This window comes from Schistocerca nitens, chromosome 3, assembly GCF_023898315.1.
Source record: "Schistocerca nitens isolate TAMUIC-IGC-003100 chromosome 3, iqSchNite1.1, whole genome shotgun sequence".
Lineage (NCBI taxonomy): Eukaryota > Metazoa > Arthropoda > Insecta > Orthoptera > Acrididae > Schistocerca > Schistocerca nitens.
In genome coordinates this window covers 243125205-243144032 of record NC_064616.1, presented here as the reverse complement: position 1 = coordinate 243144032, position 18828 = coordinate 243125205, and the positions used below count along the sequence as shown (strand labels likewise).

Sequence of the window (18828 nt, the reverse complement as noted above, 5' to 3'; positions counted from 1 at the left end):
CTCATGCCTGCCGAACAGAGTCACATGGTAATACTTTACATTATATGTAAGGTAAGTAATACATATTTATTTAGTAATGCAGAACTTGTAAATTTATAAACGTTAACTATGTGCATCTCAGAAATTATATTTAAAACGTCAAAATTTGAGAATTTATCACACAATCTGTACTGTATTTATCCTGCAGTCCCACTTTTAGGACGACGTAGGTTTTCGAATGTACCCAAACGAACAGAGAGAGACATGACTGGATGCATAGTTTTTTTACCCCTCCCTCACCCCCCCCCCCCCCCCCCCACACACACAGCCCTTCTATTCATTCTCATACTGTGTCTCTTAACAGTCGCTCGCAGTTGTGGTGTACACGTAAGCGTTCAGAAGTGTAAAAGGGGTAAAGGCAAGGAGACAACAGTGGAAGAGAGAAATGCTGTAATTAATCTGTACATACAACACAAATACATCTCCGAAATTGCCAGTGCAGTCAACAGAAGCAAAACTAGGGTTTCTCCATCGTTCAGCGCTTCAAAAAGACTACTAGTGCTCTGAATGAGTCGGGATGTGGCGCTCCTTCTAAACTTAGTAACTTGCTACTACAGATGAAAGACGCCAAGCTCTCATGGCTTGACCCCTTCCTTTTTTTTTTCTTGCTTTGATTCAAATTTTTCTTGTTAAGTTCCCGAGTGGTGATGGCCAATTAATAACATTAGTGTAATGAAATCTGGAATGAGAGCTTCGATTTTCTTTAGACAGTAATTGGGTGACGGCGCTCTCGCACTTTGTTAGGTGTGGGACGATGCGTGCGGCACGGCTACCTGACCGACGAGAGCAGAGTAGGGCCCTTCGCCTTTTGTAACGAGGTGAGTAGTGTGTCTGGGACGTGGGCAGCTTCGGGGCCGGGCGCCTCGCAAATCGTTTTAGTGCAATGGGGCCCGCTGCTCACCTAAAATAAAGAGCCGGACGGCTGCATTACCGGCGTCGGTTCGGAGAATTTTAATGTCTGCGTCCACAGGGGGTCGACAGTGCGGCGCCCACGTAGACCACTGCCTTCCAACTGCCAGAGGCAGTTTCAGAGCTATACTTTCCTGCGCATGGACCGAAAAACGTCATCTGATTGGTGGACCGGTATGACGTGTGTTGACGCAAAAGAGCGCACTCTGAATCTTGCGAGACGATCCTTGGAAGTAGGAAAATTTGTTGTATTAATTTGGAGGGAAAAGGAGCAGCAGAATCTAAGATAATGGTTGGCAGCTGTTTCTGTGTCCTCCCACGATTGGAGATTTTCCTGCGCGGTGGGGACAAGGCGCTAATCTTTCAGTATGAAGGCGAAATGAGGAGTTCTGGGATTACCGCCACATCGAACGTTAGAGTTCTTCACTTCTGGTCAGCCAGAGTGAAGGTGATCACAAGAGTCAGAAGTATTACTGCCACGGTAGTTCGAGCAGAACCTGTCCGTTACCATTTGGTGACGACAGTCGGTTCTGTCTGTCGTTTCGCGCTCGCACCATTTCGGTCAGGTCTTCGTACACGGTCGCGGGGCGCCAGTGAGAGGAGCTGTAACACCATCCCTGTGTTCCGAGCTGTCGGCGCGTGGCCAGTCTTGCAAGTGGTAATGTATTCGCAGCACCGGCACAGTAGTCTAATTAATCTGACCCCTCCCAGCTTACGCTGTCGTCTTGTCCCATACACAGCCACGGTTTGCAGGTGTGATCTGTATCAAGGGCTCTCACTCCCTTTCAGTATTGTTCGTAATAGTCAGGGGTAACGTGTTAAGGCATATTCTCGCTCACAAAGTTTGTATGGCGCCATAACGTGTTAGCTGATCCCACTCCTGTACGCGAATTCAAAGAACATCTCATTACCCAAGTTACAGTATTCTTATTTATATTCCATTCAATATTTGTATCAGGTAATACTTTAGGAATTATCACAACAAATCGCTTTGTGAAAGCAAAATCTTTTTATTAGTCAGTAGTTGAATTTCACCTTTATTGTCATGGCGCTGTGCCAGATACGAGTGATCAGCAATTAAGTTATCATTAATCAACTATGTGATCAAAAGTATCCGGACACCTGGCTGAAAATGTCTTACAAGTTCGTGGTGCCCTCCATCGGTAATGCTGGAATTCAGGATGGTGTTGGCTAACCCTTAGCATCGATGACAGCATACGTTCAATCAGGTGCTGGAAGGTTTCTTGGGGAATGGCAACCCATTCTTCACGGAGTGCTGCACTGAGGAGAGGTGTTGATTTCGGTCGGTGAGGCCTGGCACGTAATGGGCGATCCAAAACATCCAAAAGATGTTCTGTAGGATTCAGGTCAGGACTCTGTGCAGGCCAGTCCATTACACGGATGTTATTATCGTGTAACCACTCCGCCACAGGTCGTGCATTATGAACAGGTGCTCGACCGTGTTGAAAGATGCAATCGCCATCCCCGAATTGCTCTTTAACAGTGGGAAGCAAGAAGGTGCTTGAAACATCAATGTAGGCCTGTGCTGTGATAGTGCCACGCAAAACAACAACGTGTGCAAGCCCCCTCCATGAAAAACACCACCACACCATAGCACCTCCGCCTCTGAATTTTACTGTTGGCACTACACACGCTGGAAGATGACGTTCAGCGGGCATTCACCACGCCCACTCCCTGCCATTGGATCGCCACGTTGTGTACCGTGATTCGTCATTCCACACACCGTTTTTCCACTGTTCAGTCGTCCAATGTTTATGCTCCTTACATCAAGCGAGGCGTCGTTTGGCATTTACAGGCTTATGAGCAGCCGCTCGACCATGAAATCCACGTTTTCTCACCTCCCTAACTGTCATAGTACATGTAGTGGATCCTGATACAGTCTCGAATTCCTGCGTGATGGTCTGGATACATGTCTATCCATTACACATTGCAACCCTCTTCAATTGTCAGCGGTCTCTGTCAGTCAACAGACGAGGTCGGCCTGCACGCTTTTATGCTGTGCGTGTCCCTTCACGTTTCCACTTCACTATTACATCGGAAACAGTGGACCTAGGGATGTTTAGGATTGTGGAAATCTCGCGTACAGACGTGTGACACACGTGACACCCTATCGCCTGACCATGTTCGAAGTCCGTGAGTTACGCGGAGCGCCCCATTCTGCTCTCTCACGACGTCTAATGACTACGGAGGTCGCTGATATGGAGCACCTGGCAGTAGGTGGCAGCACAATGCACCTAATATGAAAAACTATGTTTTTGGGGGTGTCTGGATACTTTTGATCACATAGTACGGAAATATGTCGAAGCCGCAGCTATTAAACTGACCAAAAACAGGACCATATCATAATTTCCTCCATAAATCGTCTGTTGAGTGATAGGAACTGTGGTAGAGACCGGAGGCAAATAATAAAAATGCTTAAGCAGAATCGAAGGTTGGCGGCATCTGAGATTAGAGGAAGCTTTGAACAATATTCTGGCACTGTGATTCACACAATCGCACTTGAACAGGTTTTAAGTAGTGTCGGTTACAATGCTCGTGGTCCTAGGAGGAAACCATAAGTCAGTGTGTGCATCGGAAAAAGCTTCTAGAGTTTGAAAACCAGTATGTGGTGAAACCAACAGAACTTTGGGATCACGTTCTCTGGTCTGACGAGAGCAAATTCTGCTTATACAAGGGTGATTGACGTGGTACAGTGTGGAGGCTACCAAATACAGAAAGGGAGACTAAGAATATAGTAGCTATAGTGAAACATGGAGGCAGCAGTGTGATGGTATGGGCTGTATCGCTTCATCAGGCGTTGCAGAAGTGGCGTTGGTGGAAGGGATCACGTACAAGTTTGTGCAAAAGAGGAGTCTTGAAAACTCTTAATTAGAATGCAGGGAGGCTGGGATTAGTAAGTGATTATTACTTCCAGCAGGACAATGATCTAACGCACACAGCTGATACTCTGAGGCTTTGGATCGTGTACAACAGTCCTCCCACTTTGAAAACACCGCCTCTGTTGCCAGAACATCTGAAATGAACTCAAAGATCGTGTTAGGAAACATTAGAAGTAAATACCATCTGAAAGAACTTCTTCAAACAGAGTGGAGAAATATGAGCCCTGAAATCAACTTCCAAAAGACTAACATCAGTAATTCACGGAAGGGTGATGACAACGAAAAACCTATTTTCGTTCTTTCTGGTAGTGGAAATGCACTGATGAACCAAACCATTATGACCGCCTGCTTAATAGCTTGTTCGTCCGTCTTTGGAATGAAATACATCATTGATCCTGCATATCACGGATCCAACAGTTTGTTGGTAGTTTTGTGGAGGTATGTGGCATCAGATGTCTATGCAAAAGTCATGTCATTCGCATGCGGATGCTGATATGCGTACACGGCGATGGCGCCCGATGGCGACCCGGATAGTTTCCATACTACTTCCATCAGGCGAATCTGGTCGCCGAGACTTCGACGTGCGTTCACTATAATGCTCCCCAAACCACTGTAGCACGGTTCTGGCTCCGAGACACGGACAGTTATATTACTGAAAGACGACATCGCCGTCGAAGAAGATGTCATGCATGAAGGGATGCAGGTGGTTCGCAGCTGTCAGCATGTCTTCGATTACTACCACAGGTCCCATGCAAGCGCAGCAGAATGCCTCCCATACCACAAAAATGGTTCAAATGGCTCTAAGCACTATGGGACTTAACATCTGAGGTCATCAGTCCCCTACACTTAGAACTACTTAAACCTAACTAACCTAAGGACATCACACACATCCATGCCAGAGGCAGGATTCGAGCCTGCGGCCGTAGCAGCAGCGCGTTTCCGGACTGAAGCGCCTAGAACCGCTCGGTCACAGCGGCCGGCTCCGTACCACCGTACTGCTTCCCCCAGCCCGCGTCCGTGGCGCGCTGCACGTTTCATTTCGAGCCGTCGTTCACCTACATGACAGCGTTTGTTAAGACGATCTTCGACCTAGTGTAGCAAAAATTTGATTCAATCGCAGAGCCGACACGTTTCCAGTGATCGACGGTCGAATCCCGATAGTCCCGTGCTCATTGGAATCGTGTCCGCCCCTGGTAGCTGAGTGGTCAGCGAGACGGAATGTCATACCTAACGGAGCGGGTTCGATTCCCGGCTGGGTCGGAGATTTTCTCCGCTCAGGGACTGGGTGTTGTGTTGTCCTTATCATCATCATTTCATCCCCATCGACACGCAAGTCGCCGAAGTGGCGTCAACTCGAAAGACTTGCACCAGGCAAACGGTCTACCCGACGGCATTTCCATTGGAATCGTAACTGACAATGTCGTTGGGTCAACATCCGAACACGTAGAGGTGGTCTGCTGCGGAGCTCCGTGTCCAACAATGTACGATAAACGGTGTGCATACAACACTTGTACGTGCACCAGCATTGCCCTCTTTCGGAAAAGATGCCACTGATCATCATCTACTCTACTTTACAGGGCAGACAAGCCTCCGAACCCTGCGTTCTGTGAAGAATCGTGGACGTCCAACCATTTAGCGCCTAGTGGTAGTTTCACTGTCTTTCTACCTCTTTCCGTAGATGCTTAGGACAGTAGCACTTGAACATTCTACCAACTTCGCCGTTTTCGAGATGCTCGTACACAGGCTCTGCGTAATAAAAATCTGCCCTATGTCAAAGGCTCTGATCTCAACGGATTTCCCCATTTGCAGCACATATTTTCGCTAGGGTGATTCCGTGTCCGCTTCTGCTCCTCTTACATACTTTAGTTACCGAGTCACGTGTTCGCATAGCCACCAGGCGGCATCCAACGCCGCGGTAGGCGATGGCTATAATGTTTTTGTTTAACGTGTATGTTTTAGTTGCTTTTCGTGAGTTTATACATTTAATAGATGATTCAACTTCATTTGGTGTCAGTTGTATTTATGTCTAGTTTCTTCGCATTATTATAGAAATGATGGAACTAATAAAGTTTTTTGTGTTCAAATACTTACGGCGGTCTCTGTATGTGGGTGCTGTAACTAGTACAATCATGTCACCGCGGCCCCTACAGGACAGTCATCTCGAAACTTTGTAAGTACGCTTCCACGGGACAGTTTGCGTCTGTCTTCAGGCGTCTGCCAGTTCAGTTCTTTCAGCATCCTGACACTCTCCCACGGGTCCAACAAACCTATGAGTATTCGTGCTGCCCTTCTTTGGACACGTTCAATATCCTCTGATAGTCCTGTTTGGTACGGGTCTCGCGCACTTCAGCAGTATTGTGGACTATTTTGTAAGTTATATCTTTTGTGGACTGACTTCATTTCACTAGTATTCTATCAATGAACCGACGTCTACCACCTGCTTTAACTAGGACTGAAGCAATGTGTTCGTTACATTTCATACCCCTATGTTACGTTTACATTTTTCGATGACTGTTCATTCAAGATAAGATGCAGTGTCTTCCATACCAAGAAATCCTCTATTCAACAACAAATTTCGATTCACACTTCATACAATCATGCTTCTGATAGTAAGCATAGTTGTAGTACTGAGTCAAATACTTTTCGGAAGCTAAAAAATGCTACATCACCCTCACTGCCCTGATCCGTGTCTTCCAGTACGTCAAGTGAGAAAAGCGCGGAATCCAAGATGGTGGGCTTGGAGGAGTTCCTTCTTCTCGAGATGCCTCATTACTTTTTAGTTTAAAACATGTACCGACATTCTGCAACAAATAGATGTCAAGGATATTGGACAGTGGCCTTGCGGATCACTTTAGCTATCCTTCTTGTGACCAGTGATTCTCAGTTTTTTCTTGATCAGGTACCGCTTTAATTTCTTTGTCGCTATTAGGTACCAAAAGGTTCAATAAAAACAAACTGTGTCAGTCTAAAAATAAACTATAATCAAAACTTTCAATATATTCGTTAAATTCAAAATTAACATGCATTAACAGTACTATTATAAGAGTACGAAACAACTTTAGTAGCAAATTGAACTCACTTGCATCAATGTGATTATTGAACTTGCATCTTCTGCGTATGTTCGATAATTCTGGGGATAACATTATCCCTAAGAACTACACCCGTATCATCACTTTCTTCCAATCGATTACTGAACTTGTTTTTAATTACCAGCAAAGCAGAAAACCGTTGTTCACGTAAGTGACTTATGGAAGAAAGCGTAAGACAGTGCAAAGTGATTTCTCGAATTTTAATGTACGAAACGAGTTTTTTACAACAAAACTGCTCAAGAGAATCAGATTCAAATGCTTCCTTACGGTTTCTATCATTTTGGATTTCAATGAACTCTTCTTGGATTTCTTCTGCAACAACTCCAGCATTAGCGCTAAAAGGATAGCTAATCAGTTTTTGATTCTGTTTCATTATATCCTGGGAAGTAATGACTGAATTCATCAGCCAGCATTTGCAGGTGATTCTTGAAGTTTCCTAATCGTGTCATACTTTCTATTAACAACGAGTGCTTGAAATGTCCCAAACGCAGAATAATTGTTTTCACTAATTTTACCTATCCATAACTGAAGCTTGCAAATAAAAGCATGAAGTTTATCTTCAACGGTTATTGTATTTGCATCAGCGTCTAATTATCTGTTTTCGGAACCTTGCAATTGCAACTTCAGCTTATTCAAGTGTGTAAAAGTATTCAAAAGCTAAGCCAAATGCATCTGAGATGTACGATCAGAAAATTGCTCTCTAGTAAGTCTTCCATTTTTTTTCTCACCTAGTAACAACTCAGCCTCTCCTCTGAGTTCGTATAATCTTCCCAGCATGTTATCTTTCGACAGCCAATGAACTTCTCTGTGGCGTTGCACTGCCCACGTAACAAGGGATTAAGACATGTATGTGGTGTCTGCTCTTTCGTACATCTTCAACTTGCCCCATTGATCTCAATCAATGCCGACGCGCAGCTAATGTTTATAATTCCTTTGTGCCTTTAGAGATTAATAGTTTGAGACGAATAAAAGTTTTAAATTTTAAATCTTTCGCGGACCAGATTTTAGCTCCATAACTGAAGCTTGCAAAAAAGACCACTTGAAACGTCCCCTTTCAACAATTATACAAGGCTGTGCTTAAACTGATACACAATATTTTTAGCGCAACGCAATTTGACTTTCAAAAATCCCTACAAAAGAATGGCCCTGACTAACATTAACCTATACCTTTCACAAATCGCTTACCTCACAAAAATCTTGGTTACTCGAACTACTGCAATACAGCAGCGCCACTACTGCCAGCTAAATAAAAGATTCAAACTACGGAAGGCACTAACTACTGATAGGCATAGTTAGCAAATGAAAGATTTTGATAGAGAACAAACAAAGTATTTACCTTAATAGTCATCAAAAGTCATAATATATATAGGAGTTCATAACATCCATTCTTACAAATATCAAAACTCCGCCATCTCTCTCCCCACATCCACCACTGCTGGCGGCTCACCTCCAACTGCGCAACGCTACGCGCTGTTCACATCCAGCTGCCGCTGCCCAACACTACAATGGCAGACAACAATGCAAACTAGCCACAGACTGCACACAGCACAGCCAGTGATTTTCATACAGAGCGCTACGTAACGTTGCCAGTAAGAAAACATAAACAGCCTACTTACACACTGTTTGGGAACCAGTGTTGTAGACTGGTGTGAGCTGAGCTTTTTTCCAACTACTGCCCACGGTTTCTTGCTCAAGGCATCTACGGTACATTATGGTAAAGAGTGAGGCTAATTCAGCCGTAAATTCGGTATAGAATCTGAAATGGGTTCCATTGCACCCTGGAGCTTCGTTCAGTTTTAACGATTTGAGCTCTTTCTCGACGCCACAAACACTAAAATCTACCTCATTCACAAGGGCCCTTTACACGCTCAGATATTTACACTGACTTTTCTGTACAGTTGTCTGTTTGGACAGACAAATCGTTGAGTGTGAGTAAGTGGCGAACTGAAAAATTTGTCTGTATTATTGTCTGTTTCGGCATGTGCGATGTCTGGCGGCGCTAGAATTGAAGCAAACCTGATGTGCGGTCCAGATGATGAGCTAATAGTACTTCATATCTGGCACGATATGTTGCTGGAATGATGTGGCTCAAAGATGAGGTGATCTGGCAGCAGAAAATTTCAGATCAGCGTAGATGCTGCCAGTTCCTAAGTAACGCAGCGTTACAATGTGTCTTTCATTAGCACTCGTCGGTTTTCTCATTATTGTCATTTCACCTCATGTACAGTGTATCATATTGTAACAACACAAAGAATGTCTAACCATTCATTCCTAGGCAGTTAAAACAGTCCTCTATTTCAGTTTTTAGCGCCTTCAAAATATTAACAAGCGAAAGCGTTACACGTTCTAAAAGCCATTCTTTTGCCCATCTTCTCCGTACAGACCTTTTTATTTTTATAACTTCCGAAATAATAATAGCATACAGGTAAGGGCGCAGGTTCGAATCCTTCCTCGGGCATGGAAGTGTGTGATGTCCTTATGTTAGTTAGATTTGAGTAGTTCTAAGTCTCGGGGAGTGATGACCTCAGATGTTAAGGCCATAGTGCTTAGAGCCATTTCAACCATTTGAATAGCAGACAGAATAACTGAACCGGTAGTCTGAAGAACGGAACGAATACAAAACCTACTTTTATGTGGAAATACAAAGAAACTTCCTCCAGTTCTTATTTTTAATTTAGTCTTAACCAAGCAGTAATATAGGGTTCCTTACATTAACCTCCTATCTCAGTACATTGGAAAGGCGAATTGAATACTTTTGAAGCACGCATCACGATATTAAAAACCGAGGATTTGTTCCCTTCTTCAAATTGGCAATGAATTGAGCATTAAAACTTATTAAACATCAGTAATAGTTACATTTTCACAATACCTCCATAATAAGACATATACAGGAAATGTCTATAACTCTCACTTTTAAGGAGTTTTCCTATTTGGGGAGCAAAATAACTGATGATGGTCGAAGTAGAGAGGATATAAAATGTAGACTGGCAATGGCAAGGAAAGCGTTTCTGAAGAAGAGAAATTTGTTAACATCGAGTATTGATTTAAGTGTTAGGAAGTCGTTTCTGAAAGTATTTGTATGGAGTGTAGCCATGTATGGAAGTGAAACATGGACGATAAATAGTTTGGACAAGAAGAGAATAGAAACTTTTCGAAATGTGGTGCTACAGAAGAATGCTGAAGATTAGATGGGTAGATCACATAACTAATGAGGAAGTACTGAATAGGATTGGGGAGAAGAGAAGTTTGTGGCACAACGTGAGTAGAAGAAGGGATCGGTTGGTAGGACATGTTCTGAGGAATCAAGGGATCACCAATTTAGTATTGGAGGGCAGCGTGGAGGGTAAAAATCGTAGAGGGAGACCAAGAGATGAATACACTAAGCAGATTCAGAAGGATGTAGGTTGCAGTAGGTACTGGGAGATGAAGAAGCTTGCACAGGATAGAGTAGCATGGAGAGCTGCATCAAACCAGTCTCAGGACTGAAGACCACAACAACAACAACAACAAATCTATGAAATTTACTCTGAAAATTATTACTGTCTTCGCTCTCACCGCCCGCTGCAGTAGCTGTTGTTGGTCACATCGGCATCTCATAAAACTCGTATGGAATGTATGTAATTACATCGTGTACATCCTGAATCACCTGGTCTTGTATTGGAATTTTACCATTGCATATCATTTTTGTTGGGATGTGAGACATTCCTGCGTTGTTCTTTTGCAGCAAGAAAATATTTTTCACCTCACCTTCAATGAACTCAGATACGGTTAAATAGCTTTTAGGTAAGTAATATTCTAACAGTTTGTTCTATGAAATGCAAAACGAGACCTTTTCAAGGAACTCTGTTGAGTTTTTGTAGGACTTTGGCCATCAGTTACTGAAATGCAAGGTATTTTCATCAGAGATCTGAGTAACGTTGAATCATGTCTTCCTTGAGGATTGAATAAAATCAGTGTATTGTTGTAGTGTTTAAATTCGGTGTAGTCGTTTGACTTTCCTTTTCGCAGTCCAAAAATTGCGATCACATTGAAGAAAGGAGTGCCATCTCAAGGGAAGGTACTAATATATCTTTGTAAATTGTCTAGTAGCAGCCAATTTAAGCAGAAAGCGAACTGAAGTGTTAAAAGATCGACCTCCTCGTGCGTCATTGAACGGTGAAGTTCTTTAATCTCAGGGTCCATGCTGCATATTTTCAACAACAGTATGTTATATACGTCGTCAGGAAACGTAGGCCCACAAGGAAAAACATCACATTAGAAATTCCGAACTAACACACTTTTAAGTCATCTAGAACAGCTGCTATATCAATAGCTACACTACCGGCCATTAAAATTGCTACACCAGGAAGAAATGCAGATGATAAACGGGTATACATTGCACAAATATATTATACTAGAACTGAGACGTGATTACATTTTCACGCAATTTGGGTGCATAGATCCTGAGAGATCAGTACTCAGAACAACCACCTCTGGCCGTAATAACGGCCTTGATACGCCTGGGCATTGAGTCAAACAGAGCTTGGATGGCATGTACACGCACAGCTGCCCATGCAGCTTCAACACGATACCACAATTCACCAAGAGTAGTGACTGGTGTATTGTGACGAGCAAGTTGCTCGGCCACCATTGACCAGACTTTTTCAATTGGTGAGAGATCTGGAGAATGTGCTAGCCAGGGCAGCAGTCGAACATTTTCTGTATCGAAAAGGCCCGTACAGGACCTGCAATATGCGGTCGTGCATTATCCTGCTGAAATATAGGGTTTCGCAGGGATCGAATGAAGGGTAGAGGCACGGATCGTAACACATCTGAAATGTAACGTCCACTGTTCAAAGTGCCGTCAATGCGAACAAGAGGTGACCGTGACGTGTAACCAATGGCACCCCATACCATCACGCGGGGTGATACGCCAGTATGGCGATGACGAATACACGCTACCAATGTGCGTTCACCGCGATTTCGCCAAACATGGATGCGACCATCATGATGCTGTAAACAGAACCTGGATTCATCCGAAAAAATGACTTTTTGCCATTCGTGCACCCAGGTTCGTCCTTGAGTACACTATGGCATGCGCTCCTGTCTGTGATGCAGCGTCAAGGGTAACCGAGCTGATAGTCCATGCTCCTGCAAACGTCGTCGAACTGTTCGTGCAGATGGTTGTTGTCTTGCAAAAGTCCCCATCTGTTGACTCAGGGATCGAGACGTGGCTGCACGATCCGTTACAGCCATGCGGATAAGATGCCTGTCATCTCGACTGCTAGTGATATGAGGCCGTTGGGATCTAGCACGGCGTTCCGTATTACCCTCCTGAACCCACCGATTCCATATTCTGCTAACAGTCATTGGATCTCGACCAGCGCGACCAGCAATGTCGCGATACAACAAACCGCAATCGCGATAGGCTACAATCCGAACTTTATCAAAGTCGGAAACGTGATGGTACGCATGTCTCCTCCTTACACGAGGCATCACAACAATGTTTCACCAGGCAACGCCGGTCAACTGCTGTTTGTGTATGAGAAATCGGTTGGAAACGTTCCTCATGTCAGCACGTTGTAGGTGTAGCCACCGGCGCCAACCTTGTGTGAATGCTCTGAAAAGCTAATCATTTGCATATCACAGCACCCTCTTCGTGTCGGTTAAATTTCCGCGTCTGTAGCACATCATCTTCGTGGTGTAGCAGTTATAATGGCCAGTAGTGTATTACTCATTTGCATTTAATGAAGAATATCCAAACTCAGGCGTCCTAAATTAAATTGAGAACAATACTCTGATCCACTGAAAATGCGAGGTTTCAAGCAACTGAGCAGCAGAAACGACCACTATCGTTGAGGGTGATCGAACTCGAATATATCGAAGTCCTATTAAGCCGGCATATGAATGGTTTTTGTTCCCGTTTTGTAGTTCGCAATGTGCACCTAAATGCTAACACGGTTCAAATGGCTCTGAGCACTATGGGACTCAACATCTGAGGTCATCAGTCCCCTAGAACTTAGAACTACTTAAACCTAACTAACCTAAAGACATCACACACATCCATGCCCGAGGCAGGATTCGAACCTGCGACCGTAGCAGTCGGGCGGTTCCGGACTGAAGTGCCTAGAACCGCACGCCCACCGCGGCCAGCTGCTAACACGTTTGGTGAAAACAAAACCTATTTTTTGGCGCTTGATCCCTTCTTCAGACTACAGATTCAACTATCGTACAAGCAATTTTACTTAATTTGGCCACGGCTAGAAAATTTTGAGACTACAGAGTCAGCTTTGCTCGAAAGCTGCATTGTGGTTATAAGGTGTGACTGCGAACTGAATACTGCAAACCAAATCCGCAGACGGTCGCTACAAACATAGTCTGCTCAGCCAAACCTGAGCATGCGCAGGGTCCTATGCTCCACAAGTTAATACACGAACGTGTAAAGAGATGGGAATTTGTCACGATGTGCACTGGTGAGCAGTAATGAGAGTACAGTGATGCTGGGTGCTGGCCGCGGGCGTCACCTGGCCGGCCGGTAACAATGGCATTTGTTGTGGCGCGTGTTTTTTGCTGCGCCGGCTCAAACACCTGTTGTCAACCGGCGGAGGCCTGGCCCGCGGCGCGCCGCGCGCACCGGTTTTTTAAGCGGCCGTGGAGGGGAGCCCGCCTGCCCCAGTACATGTGCGTCTCTGCCGACGAACGGAACTCTCGGAAAGGCATGGACTGACTGCCGGTGAGTACGCTTCTACTGCTGCCATCGTCCGCCGACACACCGCCGTTTCGCGCGTCAGTGTGCTTCCCGATCTCAACGCCGTTGCACAGGCGCCAGTTTCGATTTCACCTCGTACAATCGACTCGCCATCTACGACTCTGTCAACTTTATTCGCGAGAGATCCGGACTCGTTCGCTGCCACGGCTCCTGATGTCCATTTTGCCGTGATTTAGTTAGGCTGGGTAGGTATAACGCGCATCATTCGTGGATTTGAAAGACACTCTCTGCTGTGATACAGGATATTCGTCACGGAACACTTATTTATGAAGATCTGACACATTTCATTTCAGTGAATTCTTACGCATTCATACTTATTTACCATTTTTTTAATTTCTGCCTTTAGTTCCTTACTTGCTAAAATCGATTTCTATTTCCTCACTCTATAAGGATCGTCTGTGCAACTAGATACAAGTGTTTTTAAGCTCGTGCCATTACCGGTAGGGTTTCTCTTCGATTTTTTTCTGTAGCATCTTCAGTGCCTCAGTTAAATTTCTTCTATCGCTGCCAACTGTCCAACTCAGCCGCTGACATTCTGTAGGTAAAATCTTCTAGGTCATGTTCTTCAGACCTCTGCACATTTCGATCTTTGTGAAGCGATTTTCTTCAGTAATTTTTTGGTGCTTCTGGCTGGCATTTTATTTATCGATATGAAGAATTAACAATAGAAATAACAACCGCCCCATTCAGATTATAACGGTACGTAGTATTAAAGCTATGGGAGATTCGACAATTATTGGTCTATTCAAGTGGACGACAGTGGTTGATGAACCACTTGATTTGTGTTCTCTACTCTTGCCTATAGTTGCTTACGTTCTATCACATGTGTAAAGTAATAGAGGCCAGACTTAACTTTACGATGATGCCAAAGTGATTATAAATTGTTATTCAGTCCAGGTGGACGATTAGTAGATGGAAAAGCCACCGTGCATTTTTCGAATGAAGCATTCCAGTTTTCGTGAGTCGTGGACCTAAATCAGGACGGAGATCTGAAACACGCCCCTCCTACATGCGAATGTAGGGTTTTAACCTGTGCCTCAGTCTACTCAGTTTTCTACAAAACATTAAGAACGGCAGTAGGAAATGCTTCCGAAATTAGTGGTTTAGGGTGGAGTCATTATGACAATAGACTAAATCACTTCAGACGAATGCCAGTATGATTTATGTAACGGCAGATTACGTGTTGTGTAACTGTCCAACGGAGCTAGAGTATCATTTCGAATCACCGTAACACCGAAGTAGCGTCGAAATTACTGTATTTGACTGTGATCTACGGGATGTTTTACGAGGAAGTCAGCGTACGGTAACAACTGATACACTGGGCCACCCTGGATGGAAGACGCCTCTGCAACTTTGATTCTATTGTCAGTTATTTCCGAGGCACTACCATTTCAAAAATCCCAGGAATGGAAATCACTAAATATTAAATTAGTAGATCGATGCTTTTATACTTTACTGTCTATTTCTCTTTACAGCTCACGCTGATGTGTTTCATCGTCTTTTTAAGTAAATGTTATGTAGTTAATCGAAGATGGTGCCTACAATGTTTTTAAACATAAAGATGAACTCTGATTGGCAACAAAGTACGTTGGAGACACCCTGTAATAACGAGATATACATGTAAATACTCGACGCAAGATTGACGGTTTAATAGTAGAGAATCGTTACTGAGAAAAATATCGTCTGCTTATCTGATGAAGGTTATTTTAACTGTAGAAGCATTAGCTCGATGTTTCTACTGCAGCTTTATCTTTTAAATGTACATTTTACATATACATTTTAATATACATTTCACTCGAGTTACTGATGTTATATCTTACTTCCTCGCATCACTCCCCAAGGTGCGAGTGATTACCAGAGTTTCAGGGTATGAGAATGAGCTGGTTTACATTTCTGAAACTTCATTTCGTTCCTGTCACCACTTTGTGCGCTTTTCACTTAATTAATATGCAACACCTCCTTGTGAAAAGCAAATCTCGAAACCTTCCGTTTCTGTTTCCTCTGAATATTTACTTTTGGTTTCCATGATTTCCATCGTACCGTCTGCGATGACTCGCGTTGCGAGTAAAACGTTTCGTGGTGCCTTGGAGAGTGTAAGTATCCACTGAGGTGACCAGCTGTAGAGAATTACTTTATCTAAATCGCTATATTGTTACGGGCGAGTAAAACTAGCTCAGTTGTTTGTCATGAGTATAACAAATCTCAAACAGCTGCTCTTCGGGGATAACCAGCTGCAAATTTCATGTTCTCTCCTAACTTTGGAATTTAACGGCAGACTCCAAGAGAGCCGCAATGATAAATTTCAGTGCCTGTTGACAGTGATTCCCGTTGTAGCACGCCGTAGGATCTTAGGTGGCATATGATGCTTCCGTTAAGGATTCTACTTTTAGTTCGGGTATTTTATATCTTACTACCCCATATTTTCCTATAATTTCCGAGAATTTTTCTGGCGGGGAAACGACATATTTTCGGGTGTGCACTAGGTGTGACTCCTCGATTCCGCATAGCGCAAGGTCGCACGTGCTTCGAGCGGTATTTGTCGTTCCACATTGATTGACGTCCAGACGTCAAAGATAGTCGTTCTTAGTGTGTGAAAAACACTTGTGCACTTGCCTAAGTAATGTGCAGAATAATTGAGCTGGCTGGACACCCTTAAATGCAGTATAAAGTCAAACATTTCTGTCACTGTCATATTTCGTCACTGCGCTAACACACGCCCGTGCGGCGGAGCGAGACTTGGAGGTAAGCCGGTTCAAATTTTGGCGGTGGATGAAATATTAGCCGGCAAGGGGAGGAGAAGTGGTGGAATAAGGTTCCCCATCACTAGTCTTTGCATCAGTGTCCTCGATTAAACTCCAAACCTTTCCGCAGTGTCTTATGAAGCATAGTAATTGCGTGTGGATCTGTGGTCGAGTGAAAGTCTCCCTATCGGACGTTAATTGGGTGACTTGCGTGTCCCTAATCTACTCGTTATCTAGCTGGGCCTACATTTGAACGGTGAATCCTAACCACGTGTCGTTCCTGTGCGGATTTTCACGTCAGTAAGAGGTGAAGGCCAGGTTAAATTCCCATGGTCCGAGAGGGTTCAAATGGTTCAAATGGCTCTGAGCACTATGGGACTTAACATCTTTGGTCATCAGTCCCATAGAACTTAGAACTACTTAAACCTAACTAACCTATGGACATCACACACATCCATGCCCGAGGCAGGATTCCAACCTGCGACCGTAGCAGTCGCGCGGTTCAGGACTGAGCGCCTGGAACCGCTAGACCACCGCGGCCGGCCCCGAGAGGGATTCGATGCCGCAACATTTCCATTGCGAGACACGCGCTTTACCGCTGATCCACCATGCATGTAGCACTGTTGATGATGATTTGTCTGTGCGATGGGGACACTTAACTCGACGGGCCCATAGTGCTATGCGCTGGTACTTTGTTTCCCTTCATCATCATCAGTCATCATCATAATCATCATCATCCAACAGAAACGTAACAGTACATTATACACGTATGAGTTACGCTCACCTGCACTCTACAAATACGCACTCGAAACAGCTCTCAGTTACCCGGAAAGAAAGGGACCAATGTGCGCGAATGAAGAACATCCTTTCCGACAGGCGGCCGAATCCATCCAGTGGAATATCCTAATCAACAGTGTCATACGATATTTACATTCTCTTTTCGTCATTGTGGCAGGAACGACGAAGGTTAGTCATTCATAACGTACGACTGAGTCCTCCGAGTCGTTCATTCCAGTCGATAGGTGCTTTCCGGTAATAACACCACGTAGTGCTGTTAATTACGATAGAAAAATAATAGAATTCTTTCTAGTCTCACAACAATACCAGCTGTCAGTTTGGCGAGTCTAGTTGATGTTAAGTCACGACGCCCGTTATGATTATGCTTTTGCAAATCATCGTTGAATGTTTTCTTGGTGTATTGGGAAATGGAACTCTAGATTTCGAAGTCCCGTCAATAACGAGGTTAATGAAGTCGTTGCACTTGCTCAAGTGAACCATCGCCCGGTAGGGAATCTAACATCTACATCTACGTGATTACTCTGCTATTCACAATGGGTTAAGTGAACCACCTTCAAGCTGTCTCTCTACCGATCCACTCTCGTAAGGCGCGCGGGAAAAACGAGCACTTAAATTTTTCTGTGCGAGACCTGATTTCTCTTATTTTATTGTGGTGCTCATTTCTCCCTATGTAGGTGGGTGCCAACAGAATGTTTTCGCAATCGGAGGAGAAAACTGGTGACTGAAATTCCATGAGAAGGTCCCGTCGCAACAAAAAACGCCTTTGTTTTAATGATTGCCACTCCAATTCACGTATCATGTCTGTGGCACTGTCTCCCCTATTTCGCGATAATACAAAACAAGCCGCCCTTCTTTGAACTTTTTCGATGTCATCCGTCAGTCCCACCTGAGGTGGATTCCACACCGCAGCCGGCCGTGGTGGTCTCGCGGTTCTAGGCGCTCAGTCCGGAACCGCGCGACTGCAACGGTCGCAGGTTCGAATCCTGCCTCGGGCATGGATGTGTGTGATGTCCTTAGGTTAGTTAAGTTTAAGTAGTTCTAAGTTCTAGGGAACTGATGACCACAGTTGTTAAGTCCCATAGTGCTCAGAGCCATTTGAACCATTTTCCACACCGCACAGCAGTACTCTAGGATAGGGCGGACAAGTGTCGTGTAAGCAGTCTCTTTTAGTAGACCTTTTTGGAAAAATACGATAAACCTAAGTGAGTGACGCCTGGCGCAGAACTGAACCATTTCCTCCCGAATCAGAACGACTCAGTGTCATTTAGAAATAACTTTATTCATCCCTGAATCAAGGGTATCGGTCATATCTACTCATTCTGTTTTTCTCATAGAGTAAGATGTTCCGTACACTGTATGTGTCGTACATTGTATGTGTATAAGAAGTGACTGAGCGTTGTAGCGTAATGGTTAAGACACAGGACTCGTTCTCGGGAGGGGCGAGACCCGAATATTTGACCATTAATCGTGATTCTTGTTTTCCGTGGTCACCCTCAAGCGTGAAAAGCGTATGCCAAGGCGGTTCTGTTTAGAAGGCCACAGACGATTTCCTCCCTTGCCCATGTCCAGCTGAGCTTCTGTCGTATCTCTCACGACCTCGAAGT

General features: G+C 44.4%; 1 protein-coding gene across 2 annotated transcripts in view; it reads left to right on the top strand.

Annotated features, from left to right (window-relative positions):
• Positions 1-18828, top strand: part of LOC126248202 (zinc finger protein GLIS2 homolog) — a 235276-nt gene that overhangs the window by 66375 nt on the left and 150073 nt on the right. The window contains exon 1 of one of the 2 annotated variants that reach the window (XM_049949002.1): positions 13598-13649. The exons of the other annotated variant lie outside the window; for it this stretch is intronic. The gene's annotated coding sequence lies outside the window, so the exon portion shown is untranslated. Of the gene's footprint in view, positions 1-13597; positions 13650-18828 lie in introns of those variants that run through there. 2 annotated transcript variants of the gene reach the window in all.